Source organism: Alligator mississippiensis, chromosome 6, assembly GCF_030867095.1.
Source record: "Alligator mississippiensis isolate rAllMis1 chromosome 6, rAllMis1, whole genome shotgun sequence".
NCBI lineage: Eukaryota > Metazoa > Chordata > Crocodylia > Alligatoridae > Alligator > Alligator mississippiensis.
This window is the reverse complement of record NC_081829.1, coordinates 22781715-22801768: the sequence shown is the minus strand read 5'-3', so window position 1 is coordinate 22801768 and position 20054 is coordinate 22781715. Positions and strand designations below refer to the sequence as shown.

General features: G+C 49.1%; 1 long non-coding RNA gene across 2 annotated transcripts in view; it reads right to left on the bottom strand.

Moving 5' to 3' along the window:
* LOC132251135 (uncharacterized) overlaps window positions 1–20054 on the bottom strand; it is a 36905-nt gene that overhangs the window by 10163 nt on the left and 6688 nt on the right. For both annotated transcript variants that reach the window (XR_009462986.1, XR_009462987.1), the window contains exons 2-3: window positions 15368–15418; window positions 13912–13988 (exon numbers count right to left, since the gene is read on the bottom strand). This is a non-coding gene — a long non-coding RNA (uncharacterized LOC132251135). The remainder of the gene's footprint in view (window positions 1–13911; window positions 13989–15367; window positions 15419–20054) is intronic.

The window sequence follows — 20054 nt, the reverse complement described above, 5'->3', positions numbered from 1 at the left end:
CACCTCCAGTTGAAATTATGGACTGTAGCTTGGGGAGAGTATTAGAGGGAGGATGATGAGTCAAGTCGTCAGTGTTGATGGAAGTGGCGGGGCATGTTGTCCAGGCAATAATAGATACAGGATGTGATCAAGCCTTGGTCCAAAAAGCATTAGTACCCTTGAGTGACAGAGCAAGGCTGACACATATATAGATGGTATGTTTGCATGGACAAGGCTGCAGGTACCCAAGGATGAAAGTACGGCTCACAGTAAAAGGGGTCACTTGGGAATGGCCAGTAGAGGTAGCCGATGACGTGTTGTACCCTGTGATTTTAGACCAAGATTTGCCAAAGATGTATCAATTGTTAGCAAAGGGACAGGAGCAAATGGCCCCTAGTGAGGGGTTGGTAGGCCAGGAAAATGCAGAAGGATCAGATAGGGAGGATGCTGATCTATGGGATATGAGTACGTTCACTGAGGGGGTGCAATTCCGGGAAGCTCAACAGGAGGCACCTGTGTTCTGAGCTTTCTGGGAGTCAGAGATTGCCAAAAGGGAGCACCAGGTGATACATCCAGAACTGTGCGACCAACTGCCATGTTGTGAGGTGAGGAAGGGTTTGTTGTACCATCTTAAAAGGGAGTGGCAGGATGATGAAGTGCTAACCCATATTATGGTACCACAGTCTTATCACCATGATTTATTCTGACTAACCCATGCCTGCCCACTATGGGGTCACTTGGGTAAAAAGAAAGCTATAGCCTGGGTGACATGTAGTTTCTTTTGGCCGGGGTGTTATCAAGATGTGGAACAGTTTTGTAACTGATGCCCTGAGTGTCAGAGGGTCAGTGTAATGAAGCCTCCAAGGGAGCCCTTGCAAGTTATGCCCATAATAGCCAAACCATTCATGTGTGTAGCCCTGGACGTGATAGGCCCACTCCAAAAAAGCATGGGAGGGCATCCATTCATATTAGTACTGATTGATTACGTGACCAGGTATCCTGAGGCAGTTCCATTAAGGGTGGTCACAAGTCCAAAAGTGGCAGAGGAATTGTTGAAATGGATTTTGAGGGTGGGGCTGCCGTGGGAGATCATTACTGACCAGGGAATTAATTTTATGTCCCATATGAAAAAGGGATTGGGCTAGGTATTACGCATAAAGCATTTGCAGACAGAAATCTATCACCCTCAGACTAATGCTCTGTTGGAGCATTTTAATAGGACATTAAAAGCCATGTTGAGGAGGTGTGCCCAGGAGGACCCTTGATGGGATTTGTTGATTTTGCCTTTACTGTTTGCAGTTAGAGAAGCATCCCAAGCATCATTAGCACTTAGGGTCAGAAGGGACATAAACAGATCATCAGGCCTGACCCCCTACCCCAGGCAAGAATGAGTGCTGTAGTCATAACACCCCAGCCATATCTATCCAGCCTCCTCTTGAAGACCCCCAAGTTAGGAGAGAGCACCACCTCCTTTGGGAGTCCATTCCAGAGCCTGGAAGCCCTAACCATAAAGTAATACCTCCTGATGTACAGCCTGAACCTACTCTCTATCGTTATTCCTAGTAACCCCTGGTGGTGCCCGAGAGAACAGAGCCTCACTCAATTTCTGCTGGTCCCCCCTAGTGAGCTTATAAATGGCCACGAGATCCCCCCTCAGCCTTCTCTTGTGGAAGCTAAATAGATTCATGCCTTTACCCTCTCTTCATAGGGCCTGACCTGATGCCCCTTGACCATGTGAGTGGCCCTCCTCTGGACCCTCTCAATGCTAGCCACATCCCTCTTGAAGTGAGGTGCCCAAAACTGGATGCAGTACTCCAACTGTGGCCTGACCAATGCTGCATAGAAGGGCAGGATCACCTTTCTGGACCTGCTTGCGATGCATCTGTAGATGCATGACAAGGTGCAATTAATCTTACTGACTGCTTCCTCGCATTGGTGGCTCATGTTCATCCTGGAGTCAGCAATGACTCCAAGATCCCTTTCTGCCACTGTGTTGATAAGAAAGGTGTTCCTCAGCCTATAGGTGTGTTGCTGGTTCCTTCTCCCTAGATGCAGTACCCTGCACTTGTCTGCATTGAATTCCATCCTATTGTCATCCGCCCACCTCTGTAATCTGTCCCTCCCCTCCAGCATGCCCACCTTACCCCATATCTTGGTGTCAGCAAATTTGGACAGGGTGCTTTCCATACCTACATCTAGATCACTGATAAAGATGTTGAACAGTACAGGCCCCACGACCAAGCCCTGGGGTACTCCACTGCCCACATCCCTCCAGGTCAAAAATGGTGCAACCAAATTGGGCTCATCCAGGATTTGAACCCAGGAACTTTTGCACCCTAAGTGCAAATCATACTCCAGGCCAATAAACCACCTGGTAGCCTCCTTTTGAATTGGTGTATGGGCATTCCCCATGAAGCTTGTTAGATGTAGTTCATGAAGGGTGAGAAAAGGAGGAAGATGAAGGAACAACCCCATCCCAATATGTGACAACTCTCAGAGAATGACTTATAAAGGTGAATCAGTTGATGAGCGATCACCTGAGGAAGGCCCAAGTAAACCAGAAACAGGATGATTGAGGAGCCAAAGAAAGAGAGTTTCAGGTTGGGCAGAGAGTATTGGTCCTGTTACCCAGTTCAACTAATAAATTTCTGACTTGTTGGCAAGGGCCATTCCAGATCATACACCAGGTTGGTCTGGTAGACTATGAAGTATCACAGCCGGGGCATCAGAGGGACAGGCAGATATTTCATATTAACCTGCTGAAGTTGTGGAAGGAACCTGAGGTATTGTTGGCAACTCCTATCCCAGAGAAAGAGGAGTTTGGAAGAGAGTTAGGAGATGTGGGGACAGACAGGTTCAACTTTGGGGCAATAGTTACAGGTTCTAGTTTGATGGAGAGGCAACTAAGACAGCTGAACCAGGTACTAGAGAAATTTGCCAATGTATTCAGTGAAATTCCAGGAAGAACAAAGGATGCAGTGTATGGGATTAAAACACCAGAAGGGGCTATTGTGCAGGAAAGGTGGAGAAGGATAACACACCACCATTATCAGGCAGTAAAGGATGAGATAGGGAAGAAGCTCCAACAGGGAATAATTAAGACCTCCAGAAGGTTCTGGAGGGATAGGGGAATAATTGAGACCTCACATAGGTTCCTAGCCATGTTACAGGATCTCCATCTAACTCAGGAGGTACACAGTCCCACCAGGAGAAATGCCTTGTTAGACCTGGTCCTGGCTACAACCGATGACCTGGTGAGGGGACTGCAGGTGCTCGATCACCTGGGCGATAGCGATCATTGCCTACTGGAATTCACCATCCAGAGCAGGGTGGCAAAGGCCTGCAGCAAGACAGCAGCCCTAGACTTCAGGAGGGCAGATTTCATTGAGCTAAGGAGACTAGTCGGGAAGACACTGAGGTTCTGGAGGGATGGGGAGTTGGGAGTCCAAGAAGAGTGGTCGTTCCTGAAGGAGACAATCCTCCAAGCCCAAAAGGTGGCAATCCCAACATGGATCAAAGTGGGCAAGAGTGCTCAAAAGCCCCCATGGCTAACCAAAAGCATCCAGGAACATCTCAAAGCTAAAAAGGAGGCGTACACCCAATGGAAGAGAGAGGTCATCACCAGGGAGGACTATACCTCCATTGCTCGGGATTGCAGGGGGGCTGTTAGGAAGGCCAAGGTGGAGATGGAACTGGGACTAGCAACCCGGATCAAGGATAACAAGAAATCCTTTTTCAAATACATAGGGGGTAAAAAGAAGGTTCTGAGTAACATGGGGCCTCTGCAGGACATGCTTGGAAATCTGGTGGTCTCACCAGACGACAAAGCTAACCTATTTAACAATTTCTTTGCCTCCATTTTTCTGAGCAGGGACCAGGTCATGCCCTCCACTGGGATCCCTGATGGTCCCAGGGGAGGCGCAGCCAGGTCCAGGGTCAGAGAGGACCTAGTCAGGGAAATTCTGGTGGGACTGGATGCGTTCAAATCAGCAGGTCCTGACAATCTCCACCCCAGAGTGCTGAGGGAATTAGCAGAAATCATTGCGGGACACCTGGCACAGCTTTACGAGCACTTGTGGTGCTCTGGTGAGGTGCCAGAGGACTAGAAAAAAGCCAATGTGATCCCCATTTTCAAAAAAGGGAGGGAGGAGGATCCAGGAAATTATAGGCCTGTTAGTCTTACCTCGGTCCTGGGGAAGCTCTTTGAGAAAAGTATCCAGGTGCACATCTGTGAGGGACAAGCAGGGGACTGTATGCTTAAGGGCAACCAACATAGGTTCATTAGAGGCAGGTCCTGTCAGACCAACCTGGTGGCCTTTTATGACCAGGTCACAAAATCCTTGGACGCAGGTGTCAAAATGAACATGGGCCAACAGATTGTCACATGATCAGGCATTTGTAAAACCCTCTGCAGCTGTGCACTTCTGTTACTGCATGGCTGTAGAGTGCTTCAGGAGTCCGGTTGCGCAACAGACCGTCACTTCTGTCAGTGCCCTGAGTGAATCAGTTTCTAGCGATGATTCTTTTTGTCTATGAAATGTCTAGAGGCAGGTTTCTAGGTTTAGCAGGTTACTAGCCAAGATTTTTTCCAAATTTTGCAGAATTAGCAGTCCCACTCACTAACTTGATCAAGGGTAAGGGGAATGGCCCTATACATTGGAAGGAGATACAACAATGAGCCTTTGAGGTGGTTAAGCAGGCCTTATATAAGGATGATATACTACACATATCTACTTTTGCACTGCCCTTCATGCTTCAGGTAGATGCATTGGGACAGGCGTTAGGGCCCATACTTTCCCAAAGGATTGAGAGACAAGAAAGACTGATAGCCTACACCAGTAGGAGATTAAATGACCATGAAAGAAGGTACACCGCAGTAGAAAGCGAGTGGTTAGTGGTAAAGTGGGGTGTGCATATTTTCGGTACTACCTGTTGGGGCAGGAATTCATAGTTATAACAGATCACACACCACTGAAATGGCTAAAATCACAAGACAAACAATGCCCGTATAACAAGGTGGGACTTGGCTTTGCAGCCATTTCAGTTTATGGTCAAATATAAACCAGGTAAAGACAATGTGGTGGCTGATTTTCTCTCTCATTGCCACTCAAGGGAGTCCCTCAAAACACAGAGAATGCCAGGAGAGCAGGTGACAGTCCAGGAAGAAAGTTCCCCTTATGAGCAAAAAAGAGCGCCTGATGGCATCTTAAGGGGGGGGAGGGGGGATATGTGAAAGGGTGAGAGAAAGCAAACAAAAGCCCCGAGGTGCTTTACATGCTGAGCAAGGGAGGGCAGGAGAAGAAAAGCAGCCGACAGCTACAGACAGGGAAGGTGAAAACAAACAATGCTTACAGCATGGAGGGCCAGCAGGGCTGTAGCTGGAGACTGGAAGAGAAGAGAAACACTCGCCACACTTCCAAAGCAGCATCTCACTCTGGATTGGAGGAAGGAGGCTGCCCAGAGGTATTTCCAGCTCTGGAGAGAGGCAGAGGGGGGCCAATTCCTTGCAAGCCACAGAGAGAGGAGCGGCTGAGTATCTCAGCAGGCAAGTGTTGCAAAACTTGCCAGAGGAACCCTGAAACCCTGAGAAGGAGACAGAGTGGAAGCCTGGGTGTGACCCTGAGAAGGAGGAAGGTGGAGGCCTGCATACATGGCTTTTGATAATCTCCAGAGCGGAGTGACAGCTGAGGATCCAGGGAAGAGGACAGAAGAACTGCTGTCTCAGGTTAGAGCCTTGCTGCACATGGGAGAGATCCCACTGGGACTGTGAATGTTCACAAGTAAGCCGGGCAGGCCTAGGCAGAATAGTGATTGGACTAATTGATTTCTTTCTGGTGCAATTGGGACATGAAAGCCTGATCCCAGGTGAAGGGGACATGGACTGAGCCTAGCAAGAAGACTGAGAGCAGTCAGGGGGGTTGGTTTTTGGGTTTTTTTTCCTTTTTTTTTGGATATTTGAGCGCAGTTCAAGGTCAGCCCTGGAAGGGTACACCTAACCAAAGCCAACAGTCACCCTGGTGGCAGAAGGCAGAACAATAGACTACCAGGCAGGATTAAGAGCTGGCTGCAGAGGACTTCGAGTACCATCTGGAGAGGCGAGGGTAGGATAAAGGGGAGGTTTTGGAGCCCCACAGAAGAAAAAGAGGGATTGAGACTGGGTAGTATCAGCATGGGCATTGCCTCCTAGGGATATAATTTCATCAAAGTCGTGGCAGGTGAGAAACACCAGATCAACTTCCTGGCAGACCAGGGGATCCTGCCTTAGGGCTTGCCTTCAGCCCCTGCAGGGCTGTTCTGCCCCCACTGGGGCTGACTTTGGGGCTGTTTTGCCCCCTCCCCGTCCCCAGCTTCAGTCTGAGGCTTCCCCCCCCCCCCACCCCATAGCAGCTTCTGTTGGAGAGTTAACCCTCTCCTGTCCAGCATGGCTGCCAGCAGCCAGGGCACATGGCATGGGGATGTCTCTGCAGACCTGACACTCAGCCATGGCCTGCGGGTGCACGCCCCTCTCCATGTCATAGTGGAGGCCTGCGCCGGTGCTCTGGTGGACCTGCTGGAATGCTGGAGTGTCTGATATGCCTCCTGGGTAAACTCAGTGCCTGTCATGTACCTGAGCTCTCCCAGCCTGGTGAGGGAGGTATGTGCGGCAGGGCTGGAAATCTCGGGCATCCACTACTTGGTCCCCTGGGCCTCCAATGTCAACCAACACCTGCCAAACTGGGACCTCACCAAAGCGCTTGAGCACTATGGCATCCTCACCAGCCCCTGGAGCAGGCTGACCATGGAGAGCAGGGACCCCAGGCTCAGGCATGTTCTGTCCTCCCGGAGGCAGGCATTCATGCTCCTCAGAGGGGGCCCCAGACCCTGCCTCTCTCCATGACCTTTGTGGTGGATGGGAGGCCATACGTGGTCTACTTTTCCCAGGGTGGGATCGCATGCCACCGCTGAGGAAGCAGTTCCCACCTGGCTGCCCAGTGCCCACTGGGGGAGTCAGCTAGGACACCACAATTCAAAAAGGATGTGGAGAAGCTTGAGAGAGTCCAGAGAAGAGCCACGTGCATGATCAGAGGTCAGGGAAGCAGACCCTACAATGACAGGCTGAGAGCCCTGGGGCTCTTTAGCCTGGAAAAGCGCAGGCTCAGGGGTGATCTGATGGCCACCTACAAGTTTATCAGGGGTGACCACCAGTATCTGGGGGAACGTTTGTTCACCAGAGCGCCCCAAGGGATGACGAGGACGAATGGTCACAAACTACTACAAGATCGTTTCAGGCTGGACATAAGGAAGAATTTCTTTACTGTCCGAGCCCCCAAGGTCTGGAACAGCCTGCCACCGGAGGTGGTTCAAGCGCCTTCATTGAACACCTTCAAGATGAAACTGGATGCTTATCTTGCTGGGATCCTATGACCCCAGCTGACTTCCTGCTCTTTGGGCGGGGGGCTGGACTCGATGATCTTCCAAGGTCCCTTCCAGCCCTAATGTCTATGAAATCTATGAAATCTATGAAACCAGCTGTTGCACCCACACAGGGAAATGGTGTGTCCACCTCTGGTGTAGCAGCCTCATCAAAGGGTGGGGCTGGGGGCTTCTCTCAGCCCCCTTCCACCTCTGCTCCATCTGTTTAAGGATCAACACCTCTGACATGAGCGTGCCACCAAGGGGGGGGGGGGGCTGGGACCTCCTCCCAGGCTCCTCCTGCCCCTGTCAGGGCTGATGCCCCACCCAGTGGAGGGGCTGGGAACTCCTCCCAGCCCCCTCCTGCCCCCTCCTCTGGGGTAGCTGGTGCCTCAGCGCTGACGCCCCACCGGGTGTGGCAACTGTGGCCTCCTCTCAGCCTCCCTCCACCCACCTGGTGGGGCTGCCCTCCCTACAGCGCAGGGGCTTCATTTGGTGGAGCAGCTGGGACATCCTTCCAGTCCCCCCCTGTCCCAGTTCTACCCAAGGTGGCTAGCGACTCGGGCGCTGGGGCCCCATTGAGTGGAACAACCAAGACTCCCTCTCCGCTTCCCTCCACCCCTGCCTCAGTTGATGTGGTGGGCCCGGAGGTGGTGAGCCCCAAGCCACCCGCCCCCCCTGTGGGGGAGGTGCCACCTACCTAAGAAAGCCAAGAACAAGAGGCAGATGGGAGCTTCCCAAGGAGCCCCAGCCCCTTTAGGGCCCACCTCTGCCAGTGCCTGGGAGAATGTAGCCAGGAAGCCTGACCCCACCCTGCCTGCCCCCTCCCCCCCACCTCAGCGACCCTGCTGCCTCAGGCCATGACTGATTATGTCCCAGAAGAGTGGGCCATGCTGGAGGGGTCTGGCAACCCCTCACCCCCATCCCAACCTGTGGGCCTCGTGAGCAGCGGGGCAGAGATAAAATGCCTTCCTCTCTGGCGTCAGACGCAGAAGAGGGCAGAGGGGCCCACCACTGCCTCACTCACTCCCCTGCCCACCAAGGCCAACGATGAGGAGGTAGAGTACCTGCCCTCCAAGCACCACAAGTGGCCCCAGGAGTGGGACGACATTTGCCCCCCGAAGTGGATGGGGATCAAAATCCTGGAGACGGTCCTCGACCCAGATGCTGAGGAGGGCCTGCTAGGGAGCCTGGCCATTGAAGGCATTTCACCGGCCTCACTGGTAGATCCCCTCCCTAGGTAAGGCCCCAATGGTCCTCAGTCGGGAACATCCAGCTCCTGGTGGAGAATCGCCCTGGGTGGCCCTCAGCTATGCAGGCCTCCTCAACCTCTTAGAGCAGACCAATGTCCAGAGGAACATGGCAGAAAGTATCAGGTAGTGGTGCCCAGACCCCGCGCAATTTGCCCGCGGTGCCAGTGATGCAGCAAGTTTCGTGCACTGTGATCCGGGCACACGTCAACATGCCTTCTGGCTTGACAAGCTGGTGACCCAGGTGAGGAAGGTGTGGGGCCAGGGCAGGTCCACAGAATATAATAGGGCAAGGATAGTCCTTTCTCTGTCTCTGTGGTTTTGCCCTGCTCTATCCCCTGCTCTCCCGTCTATACCCTGACTATCCTTCCTCTCTATTCTCCTGCTTATGGCTGCTACCACAATTGCCTCACTGAACACCAATGGCTGCAGGGACCCGGTGCAGCGGGTGGTCGTCCTGGAGGGTTTGAGGCAGAAGCGGCTAGCGATTGCCTTCCTCCTGGAGATGCACAGCAATGTGTACAACCAAGCAGACTGGCATGCTGCCTGGAGAGGCCGCTTGTTTCTAAGCCACAGTACCAACCTCAGTGCAAGGGTGGTGACCCTCCTCTCACCGCAGCTGCAGTACTGCTGCGGAGGGAGTGGAGGCCCACCTGCAGTGCTGGCGCTTGCCTGCCCTTTCCTACCATGGCCGGGTCCTCATCACCAACAACCTGGTGGCAGTGACCCTGTGGCACTGCTGTGCTATGCTCTACCCCCTACCGGAGCTGCTCGAGACGCTGCAGCGATGCCTAGTAAGCTTCTTTTGCAATGGACACCACTGGCTCCTGCGGGTTGCCCTTTACCTACCCACCACTGAGTGGGGCCAGGGCCTGATTGACCTGGTCAGCAGGGTGGCCACCTACCACCTGCAAGCCCTTCAGTGGCTCCTGTATGCCGAGGGCCACCTTCCGTAGTGGCAGCTGGCATGTCGGTTCCTGCACTGGGTGGGGGACCTTGGCTTTGACTGGGAGCTGTTTTTGCTGGACCTCACCTTCCTGAATGGGGCAGTCCTTCCCCTGTTTTACCGCAGCATGGTGTGGGCCTGGGGGGCTGCCTTCCATGTTTGTCCCCAGGCCAGGAGCCTGTGGTTCCTGCAGCTACTACATGAACCCCAGTATACAACCCGGCCCTGCAGCATGTCGTGTTAAGTCTGGCCTCTGCCAGCCTTGTGGCCGCCCCCATCAAGGTGCACACCAGCTCACTGGCCACCACTGGAATGACCAGCAGTGAGCTGGCTGACTGGCCTGACACACTGCTGAGGCTCCCTGTGCCTCCCGGAAGCAACATGGGCTGCTTCTTCAGCACACTGCCCTGGAGGGGACTCTATGCATGGGTTGTACCCACCCAGCATGCCCAGGTGCTGGCTGTCCGCCCCGACACCGTGTGGCGGCAGCGCCTGGTGTTGCCCGAGACCCCAGCGTGGTATACACTGTACAAGGCGCCCACTGCCAAGAAGACCGGTGACCTCCAGTGGAGATTGGTGCATGGCATCTTGGCAACTGGCACCTTTGGGTAGGCCAGGCCAAGATGGCCACCCTGAAGAGATGGCAAAACCAGTTCACTGGGACTGGGATGGACAACACCCTGCAGCTCTTCTGCCTGCTGGTGCGGGCCCACCTCTCACTTGAGTTCGAGCATGCGGTCCTCCGGCAGACGGTGCTCACCTTTGAGAAAGGCTGGGCCATCGAGGGGGCACTGTGCCAAGTCAAGGGGGGATGCCTGCTCCTTGCACTGTGACACCAGCACCTGCTTAGGGTGCAGGGGCAGGTCCAGTGAGCCGAGACCTCGGGCTTTGTCCGTGCTGGCTGACCCCTGATGTCCTGAGGCCCCTCTGGTTATCTCCACTATAGAACTGTATATATGTATATACTTATTTTGTCCCTTGTGGGTTTTTTGGTTTTTTGTTTTTGTCTAGAGTGTGCAGGCAGGCCTTGCAGACCATGAGCCCAGGCCTTGACCTTGAGGCCCAGACCTTCAGGTCAATCTGTTGGGTCTTTGCTGCCCCCCATTTGTCACCCTCCCCAGAATAAACATTTCTTACAAGTTAAAAAACAAAAACAAAAAAAGTTTCTCTTTCCCTCCTCCTTATTTTTTAAATTATACATGCATTAGAATAATAAGTCTCTAGAAAACAGAATGATTAATTACAGTCCTTGAGCCTGCCACTGGAAAGGAAACAGCAGAACTGTAAGAGAGTTTCTTTTCCATGAGTTTGGATGATTTTTTCTGGTGCTGGGTATTTTACTTTTCTTTGCTCCTAATTAATTAAGACACCTACATATGCTAGAAATTCATTGACTATGCAAGTTTATTGTGACCACATTTCAATCAGGATTTAAAATAGCAAAGCAACTACTTGACAAATATACTGGAGTGTCTGGGGACACATATACTAAAAAGTTACTGTTTACTTAGGTCTTTCTCTTTCATTCTACAGAGGCCTCTTATTGTTCAGAAGAAAAACTAGAATTCATGGCCATGATCCTGGATGCTGTGGGGTGCTTTCCTTGCCTTTGCTAAGTAATATCCATTATTGTTTCTCTCTAGAAGCTGTTGAGCTCTGGAGAGATGCAGTCTCTGATGCATGAGATAGATTGAGAATCAGCTGTTATATTATTACATATCTATACCACTGCTGCTTTCTTTCCTCCTGTGTACCCTTTGAGACTGCAATCTCCAGACAAGAGGTGGAACTTCCAAAGGGTACTCCAACTCCAGCTAAGACTCTGACCCAACAGAAAAATCCTTAGGTGACTAGAAGAGCCAGCACAGGCCTATGATTACAGTAGATTGCCTCAGGGTTCTGGCAGCTTAAATGAAGAGCTGTTTTGGGTGCCTGCAACCAATAAAGAGGATATAAAGCATCCTTGATGGGCCAGCCCTTTATTTTAAAATTCCAGGAGAGAGGGCAAGTTGTTTTCCCATATTTTTATCAGCCTTGTTCAAGAGATTTCCTTTGACTGGCTCACTGTGCTGCAAAGGGGCTGGCTGCTTTAGTACAGGGCTAGCCAGCAGGCAGCCCATTCACTGAAGCACCCTCATGCCCCAGCCAGCCCCATCAGTGTCTACATGTGTTGCTCAGCACCAAAGAAAGCCACTGTAGGATAGTACTTGTGTTGACAGGTACTAACCTATGGCAGAGTTAATTAGTTTCCTGTGACCTAATAGGGCCACACATGTGGATGCTGAGACTTTACTTCAGAGCTAATTAGGCAGCTCCACAGTAAAGTCTCATGTAGCTACGCCCACTAAGTCGCAAGCTTTCTACATTTCTATTTGCACAGAGATGGAATTCAGAAGGGAAAGAGAGCCTTCAGGGGGCTCCCATAGCTTGTTGTAGGTACAAGTGAGACTCCAGAAAGCTTTTTCCAGCTTTATCTGGTACAGTGACCCTCTAGAGGGCTTTTCTCCCATATCCATCTGCTGGCAGGAAGAACAGGCTGCTTTGTGCATGAATTCAAGGTTCCCTTTCCCTCACAAATTCCCATTTAACTTGAATGCCTTTTTATTTCTTCTCCCTGATTTACCCTCTGAAAGAATTTGTTTAGATAAATCCCTGCCTACGCAAAATTATGTTCTTTCTAATTAATGTTACTGTTCCCTAAAGACTAGCACAGTGCAAGATCCTGCTCCTGCATGTGTTTTCTTGCAGTTAGCAGCACACTCCCTGGCTTTGCTGCAGATTCTACAAAACAAGTGGGTGAGCAGGATTTACCCCTTTCACATCTTGCTCACCTGAGTGCTTTCTCACTGACCCTGAGCAAATCATTGTGATCAGAAAAATAAACAACTGGTTATAAGACTGTCAGCAAGCAACTCACAGCATTCCTTGAATTTATTACATAAACATTTTTTCTAGTCTGTTTAGCATTTGCTAGGTAGAGAAGCTAGGTTGATTAGTTGTGATTGGGCTGCAGTCACACAGTATTTGTTTTGATTGGTCAGAAAAGACATGGTATTGTTTTATGTTCCGTCACTGAGCACACAACTATTTCATATGTGAATATTCACACATGGGATTATTAACTGTAGTTCCACGTTTACAGGTTCTTTGCAACGATTCTTACCAGTAGAACTGAACCTGGCAAATGCCTATGAACAGTTCACACAAAAGAACATGGTTACTACAAATTGTTATTGTTATTGAAGTGCCTCAGAAACCCCCATTGTGGACCTGGGTGCTATTGCTCCAGTGTGTTAATGTGACGGCGGCGTGCCGCCATCATGGGCACAGACTAAGGGCAGGAAGAGTTGCGGGGCAGACACAACCCCGAGACAGAGCTCTGGGTGGGGTTACTTACCTCCGGGAGAGACGGCGGCGGCGAAGCCGAAACCGCAGCAGCAGCTGCAATTACAGCTGCGCGAGCCGGCATTACACCGGTTATTTAAGCAGCTGTTCCCAGTGAGGGAAACAGCTGAGCCAATCGCGGTGGCTGCCACGGCCGCCGTGGGAGAGTTCAAAATCCCCGGCAGCACCCGCGGGCAGGGGGAGCGAGAGAGAGAAGGAGAAGGCGGGCAGCACGACCGGTGTGCTGCAGCTCCCCCTTGGGAAAGGCACCAGCAAGGCTGTGCCGGACCCACACTGAAGCTGAGGCAAGGTGGAGGAAACCAACGGCAAGCCTGCAGTGCACCGCAGGCCACCATACCACCAGCATGTGATTGGTTGGCGAGTGGATGGGGTGTAGGGGTGGCGGAGCCCCATGGAACAACAGAAGTGTCAACCGTGAGTACCGGAGAACCCCTTAATTAAAGAACTCCACTGAAACCCTCTCACAAATCAAGCATAACAGCAAAGTCGTGGCAGGAGGGATGAGGGGAGTGGCTACCTAGATGACGGGTGATACCGGACTCGAGACGTCCATCATCACAGTTAGATAATTTAGAACACAGAATAAAAAGGTGCTCCTTCAATAGCTAATATTTTAATGGACTTCTCAGTGCTCCCTCTGGGTATTGGCATAAATCTAGGTGCTGGTCAGAAAATGTAATTGTTTTCCTATAAGTACCATCATTTTCAAAGATAATTTTAATTTCTTTTATTTTTTCTGTTTTATTTAAAGAGTCAGGCTTTCCTTTCTGAACAAATTATTGGTTAAAAATTCAGATTTGGTCTTTGTTTTATAAAAACTAACCCCCTTTTTAAAATATGTTTTTCAAAATACACTACCACACATAATAAAGAAAATTAAAGTTCTTTTAATTAATACAAGATTTGTTAGCTAACATTTGAACAAAAATAACTATTTACCATGGCAGCAATGCCAGTCCAAGGCACTGTCTTCCTGCTGTGGTGACCTTCAACTTGACAGTTTGACTCTCCACGCACTTTAGGAACAATAAAGAAGTTTGGATTTCCTGTATCTGTCTAAAGCTGCTAATGTAAAAGATCAATCACAGTCAGTAAAAAATGTGACTGGTATCTGGGCATGAGATTTGTTATAACAAGGATTTAGGTAGATGACCACAGTTGAATGGACGTCTGTGATGGTCAAAATCACTTTTGTTTGGTCACTAAAACCTAAGCAGTAGGGCTGCGTGAAGCTTCTGGTGCTGATTTGATTCAGAGGAGATACAGCCAGATTCGGTGGCCAAATCTCTGAATCCGAATCGAATCAGGGGACCAATTAAAAGGTCTGAATTGATTCAAAGCTCTCTGAATTGATTCAGAAAGATTTGGAAAGCTTTGGTGATTCAGGCAGTCCCTGCTGCAGGCAGCAGGGAGCTAAACCCAGAATCCTAGCTGGTAAGTAGGGTGGAGGAGCGGGGAGGGGACCACGGGGGACCTTGGCCGGGCCTCATCCCCTGCCTGCTCCCCCAATCCCCCTGAGCACCCCCCAACCCCTGTCCACTGTCCCAACCCCCCACCCCATGGCTGCTCTGCCTGGTCCCAGCTTCCAGGTCTTTAAAAAAAAGCCCTTACTCACCAGCTGCTGCCAGGCATGGGGGGGGGAACCTCACTGCCCCCTGCTGCCCCATGCTGTGTGGGGGGCTCTTCCATGAGCCCCCCAACCCAGGCCCACTCTTCTAGCCCCCCCCATGGCTGCCCCACTTGTCCCAGTTCCTGGCCCTTTAAAAAAAAGGAAAACAAAAGCTCAGACTCACCAGCTCCTGCAGCAGCCTCACGGTTTCGGGTGCTCATGGAAGAGCCCCCCCCCATGCAGCATGGGGCAGTGGGGGCAGCAGGGATCACCCCTGCTGGGCAGGAGCTGGTGAGACCAAGGTTTTTGAGTTTTTTTAAAGAGCTGGGAGCTAGGGCAGGCAGGGCAGCTATGGGAGCCTGTGAGCGTGGCGGGGGGGGGGGGAGTTGGCGGCTCACGGAAGAGCCCCCAACATGGCGTGGGGCAGTGGGGATCACCCCCCACCAGGCAGGAGCTGGTGAGTGGGGGCTTTTTTCTCCAAAGAGCTGGAAGCTGGGGCAGGTAGGGCAGCCATTGAGAGCAGGTGGGGGATGGGCCTGTGAGATTCAGAGATTCAGCTGATTCGGCAGCAGCTGAATCTCTGAATTAGATTCGGCCAAATCAATTTGGGACAGCAATTCAAATCACCAAATCGAATCACTGTCCCCCAAATCGGCTGAATCTGAATCCAAAGCAAATACTAGCCACTTCGCACAGGCCTGCTAAGCAATGTAAGGGGTTCTTGAAAAAAAGCACAACCTGTGCTCATCTTTGGTTATTACATGGGAGTCGGTGTCAGTTACTTACCCAGGCTGTCGGCATCGAGCAGGACAGTGGGGAGATCAACTTGCACAAGACCTGAAAGAGAAAGAAGGAAAGAGACTGTGAGGTAGGAGCACGGCAGCTCCCAAATACTTACCTTGTTTCTGGGTTGTACCAAAGAGCTCCTCTCTGTAACCACCCAGGCCTCTGAGCCTGTAGTTGGCTGGGTGGGAGTGAGTATAATAAAGCCTATGGCTGTTTCAGTTAAGCACCAGAAGTCCAGCTGGTATTGTACCATGCGGGATTAACCATCTTAATTTTTCCCATCAAAGATGTGGCAGGAGAGTTCCTCAGCGGAGCGAGGAGGGAGGGCACCCTTCCCCTTAATGATGAGAACTAGGCTTTTGTTAAGCCTATTGCTGAGTAGCCTTTCCAAGAATGGCTGTAAAACTCATCCTGTCTGCTCTGCATAGTTTTTGGGGCCCTGTGAGATAGTAAGTAAAAGTTTCCCCAGTGTCCATAGTCAAAATGTCCCTTCTCAGTGTTGCTGCTGAGACACTGTATGCCAATTAGCTTCTGTCCTCTGTGACAGTAGAAGCTTCATGTTAGTGGGACAATTCTGACACTGTCTGCATGGTTCCTGCAATGCACACAGTGGTAAAAGCTGCAGTGGCAAAGTGGTTTGGATCTTGCTTTAGATCTAAAGATATGAATCTGAGCCTTTGAACTAATAGCAAACAATGCCCCTAGTTTACTATGCTGTCACTGGGTGGCTGGTCATTTGGTTATTTGGGCTAGGGTGGAACAGCAAAGGTGGCTGGATGCAATGCTGGCCACATCACACCTTTGGGGCCACATCACACCCCCACAGAAACTGGAATGCTTCATTTTGACCAATGGTGATGTGATTTCTGCCCATTACTCAGAGATGATACAAATTTGTAAATCAGTTTACCAAGACCTTTGAGATCCTTCAGGAAAAGGGGCACATAAGGGATTGGAGACATCAGCGCCAACAGTGGCAGCATAACCATCAACTACTACAACTGTTTTTGTGGGCAGTATTGATATGAAATTGAAAAGTTCATTTGAAAGTTATTGTATAGAAATTCCATAATGAGGACAGAGCAAAGAGCTTCTTTGGCTAAGAACAGACATTGCATTTATGCCAGGATAAGTTGTGCCGGTGTTTGTCCTGGGACAAAAATATCCCCCAATTGGTGTATACACAAATTGCCCTTCTAATCAGAGATTGGTGAACAACTGAAGCTAGTGGCATTTTTCTGCCATAGATTCAACTATGCAATCCTGGAATAACTGTACAGATGTACTGTCCAATATCTAAGGATAAACTACTACTGCCTCTTACCTGGGAAACTTTTATCCCAGGACAATGGACATGGATGTCTGTATGGGCTCCTACACATGTGCAGGGAGGCTGCTCCAACATGTTGTAATTACAGTGTATCAGAGCAGACTTGATTAATCGAGTCTGCTGGAGCATGGTAATTACTGTGCTCCAGAAGACTCCAACCTCACATGTGACAGCATCCCTGCACTGAAAAATGGTGGTGGGATGCTTTAAATGAAAACTCATTTGACAAGCTTTAGTTCAAAGCACCCCACCACCATTCTTTAGCGCGGAGACACTGATATACATGATGCTTCAGGTGCTTTTAATTAGTGCAGCTCTCAGAGCTGTGCTAATTAAAGTGCCCCCCCCCTTCTCCCAGCACATGTCTATAAATGCCCTATGCTTGCACTTTATCCCAAGATAATATGGTTTATCTCAGAATAAATGTGATGTCCATTTGCAGCCTTTAAGACAAAACCCTATGTAGCCTCTACTTTGGGCAAAATCTTGTCCTCAAAGCACACTTAACACAACTCCCATTAAACACTGAAGTTAACTGTAATTTCGTGCAACTCTTCAAAATCAAAATTTGGTTATGTACGTCACCCCACCACGTGTACTGATCCAAAATTCCCATGGAACTCAAACAGGAGTTTTCCAGAGTAAGATTTGAAAGTTTGCCCCCTGCATACTATGAATAATTAGTCTGAAAAATATCTGTGCACCAAACTCTCTGTCTGTGGACCTGTAAATCTGCACAGTAAAAATAATGCTATTGTTCCTTCATAAATGTGTTTCTTATTAGCAATCTCTCCTGCCCCCCAGAGCACCCACACTGTATTTTTCCTCTCTCTCTCTCTCTCCCAAGCCCTTCTCTTTTCACCTTATTCACACACACACACACACACACTTTTTACTTTTTTCTACTTCATTTTTTCTTCATTTCTAACCCTGGCAGCTGTAACAGCTATAGCAGCATAACAGTAAGAGAAGTTACAGACATATCCAGTATTTATTCATCCCCACATGTTGGCAAAGTCCTTGGGGTTTCAGAATTAGCTCTTTCACCCTTTTAAACAGAAGAAAAAGAAAAAAACAGAATGTTACAAATCTGGCAAGGAGCATGTAAAAATATCAATCCAGACCCTCATCAGAGCGAGGCAAATAACAATGTGCAGATTTTATTAAAAGCTGAAAAAAAGCTCTTTCCCACAACTGAGGAACTGTAAGCCAAAAATAACCAAGCCTGAACTCCAGCTTTGCCTGTGGTAATGAGCTGTTCTTCCCTTAGTGGACTATAGAGAATTGTTTGCTTCACCCTGCGTTGCACTCTGTTCGCTGAGATTTGTCAATTAAAAATATATTGCACTGACCAAAAAAGAAAACATTTTCTTTAGTAACCAATGAATTATGACTTACCTCCATGCCCCAATTTTAGGTCATTTTCTAAAGTAAAAATAACATTTTATGGATGGATGCTTTTCTATGCGTGGTGCTTCTAACTACCACTCATATCCAACCAAGAAGCAAAGGTCACTTGATCTCAACTTCTAACAATTCTTGATCAGACCAAAGGCAAGTTAAAGGTAAAATTCCATTCAGAGAGCTTCAGAGTGTTTTTTGATTGTGATAGTCTCTCCCCTTACAGCAGGCATATGTAAATGACTTAACCTGACAGCAGTAAGAAGAGAAAGGACCCACAACCTACAACACCAACATTTATGCTAAAGAAGACCCTTGGAAGTCAGTGGCCCACTATTGCAATCAGTGGGATGGTCAATTAGGGGCTTGTCTATGCTACATCAGCCATGGTTCTTGAAGAGGATGAAATGGAAACTAGGCCATTCTTCTCTCCAGTACCTTCTCTCACACCCACCAGAGACCAAGTGCTAGGGATAAGTGCAGAGTAGTCTCATGGACAAACTTCTGACTCTGGAGTGCATTAGTGGACTCAGGTAAGTGATGCATGTTCAGTCCTATCTTTCACAAGCCCTGCTGCTGACATAATATAGGCACGCCCATGGTCACACCCAATAAGTCAATAGTGGATCTGACCAGAAGCTCCTCAGTCACTGCTAACTCAGACAAATCTCATTTTTAACCTAGACTATTTATTAATAGTGGGATTACACTTAATTTACCCTGGTGTAAAGGAGAACAGAATCTGGCCCACTGGGAGTTCACTGTGGATGAAGACTAAGTTAGGACAAGCAAAGTTAGGCCATAAAAAAGCAAGACATTAGACCCAAGATCCACCATATGGATCTAAGAAGAGAGGCAAAGGAAAAAAATGGGGAAAATGTGGCCCAGTTCAAGCAGAAGTGATGGGCTTTATGCAGGACTCACTATGTGAAATTTCTGGGCCATGTTCTTCAGGAAGTCAGATAAGATAATTGTAATATTTTCTTCTGGTCTGAAGATCTCTGAATCCATGAAATGTAATCATGTAATACTTTTTTAAAGGGCCCTTTTCTTAGCTCCTGTGTTTTCCTTTTTCTTTCCTGCATGTTCACTTGGTGGCTGCTATAATTAATCTCTGAATGAAATACATCATCCTTCATTTCATAAAATAAAGGACTGTTAAGGCAAGTTTGCAAGAAATAATTCCCAGCAGCATTCTGTGAACAATATCTATTCAGCAGATTTGACATTGATTTCCAATTCTGACACTGGCAGCAATCTGATATCTGTAGAAACTGGCACCTTAAATTGTCTTTAGACCTGGAGTGTGTTTGGAAACATTCTTAATAAGCTGTAAACCCAGACATTTATCTCATAAGAGGATTTTACACAGAGCTTTGGTTGGGATTTTGAATCAATTATATTAAATCTGAACATTTTTCAATCACCCAGACAAGTTTAAAATCCAGTGGAGCCAAAACATTTTCAGCCATAAAACAAGGAACCTTTAATGCTAGAAAATGTCATTTTCCTCCTGTTTACAACATGTCACTGGATCTCTCAACACAATATGAAACTGCTGCGTAAAGAATGCTAATAGAGAGTCCCTGAATACATATAAACCTCTTTGGACTGTTTGTATTGTGCAGGCAAGGTAAGTAAGAAGACAAATTCCATGCATTGCCACTTGGAATGAAATTTATATTAATCTTCAAGGAAATGCATGAGGAGCCAGATGAAGATGTTTCAAAACAGAGCATCTTCTGCAACTTGTGTCAGCGCTGCCTGCCAGCTTGTCACTGTTTTCAGAAAGGGAATGGGGAAAGGGACTGGAGGGAGTTCAGTCTAAGGGTTTTTCAGCCCCCACTGGAGGGTGGGACAGGTGTATTGCCCTCCCCCCCAGGTGGAGGGGGGTCCAATTCACCCACCCCACCCTCCAGAGCTGACTGGGGAACACTTAGAATGAGTTTCATCTCC